Source organism: Phoxinus phoxinus (genome assembly GCF_949152265.1).
Source record: "Phoxinus phoxinus genome assembly, chromosome: 6".
Classification (NCBI taxonomy): domain Eukaryota; kingdom Metazoa; phylum Chordata; class Actinopteri; order Cypriniformes; family Leuciscidae; genus Phoxinus; species Phoxinus phoxinus.
This window is the reverse complement of record NC_136881.1, coordinates 41097437-41098229: the sequence shown is the minus strand read 5'-3', so window position 1 is coordinate 41098229 and position 793 is coordinate 41097437. Positions and strand designations below refer to the sequence as shown.

Genomic DNA, 793 nt, shown 5'->3' with positions numbered 1-793 from the left:
AGTGCATCTATCCATCATAAAAGATGCATTGATAGATGGTCTGATATTCGTCTGTAAGAAGAATGTCATATACACCTAGGATGGCTTGACGGTGAGTAAATAATGGGCTAATTTTCATTTTTGGGTGAACTATCCCTTTAAGGGTTTGCAAGCGAGTTTGTGTTTACCTGGGTACGAACATTTTTTTGTCCACATATTGAATTGTAATTTATGGTTTGGAAATGGAGGTGTTTGTGGCTTGAACAGAATGTAATTTAGCTGCTCCGTCTATCTAAATAAAAAAATATGCAAACTAAATGAAAGATGAAAATGTTCTAAACGGAAATTTTGTCAAACAAAAATGGAAATAAAAGTACTAACACCAGAAAATGTGATAGCATGGAATGATTTGTATATTTGTATTACTTGTATTTAACTCACACATATCAACAGATCACTCAAAACATGCTTTCGTTCTGGTAATACAAGCAATGTTCAGATTCACAACAGAAAATGCCCTATTTTGTCTCAATTCGAAACGGGAAACTCATGAATATATGCATATTTGTAACCAGGGCAACCACATATTTCAGATACCAAATAGTGCAGCGCTGACCAAAAGGCGGCTACATGACATTTCCCTACTTCTGTAAAATAACCGATCACTATCAGTGAGACCCATAGTAAAACCCTTGCAGTTTCACTTTAGTGTTGTCGACAAGTGAAAGGGAGATTGATCTTAACACAGGTGAGAATTGAGTCTCCATTCATAATGTTCATAATGGTCATAATCTGTAGGCTATATGATGCTAGG

The 793-nt window shown here is 35.6% G+C and overlaps 1 protein-coding gene across 1 annotated transcript in view; it reads left to right on the top strand.

Annotated features, from left to right (window-relative positions):
* Positions 1–382, top strand: part of slc25a10b (solute carrier family 25 member 10b) — an 18526-nt gene extending 18144 nt beyond the window's left edge. The window contains exon 11 of the mRNA XM_079614568.1: positions 1–382. This exon is cut by the window's left edge and continues 1600 nt beyond it. The gene's annotated coding sequence lies outside the window, so the exon portion shown is untranslated.
* The last annotated feature ends 411 nt before the right edge of the window (positions 383–793 follow it).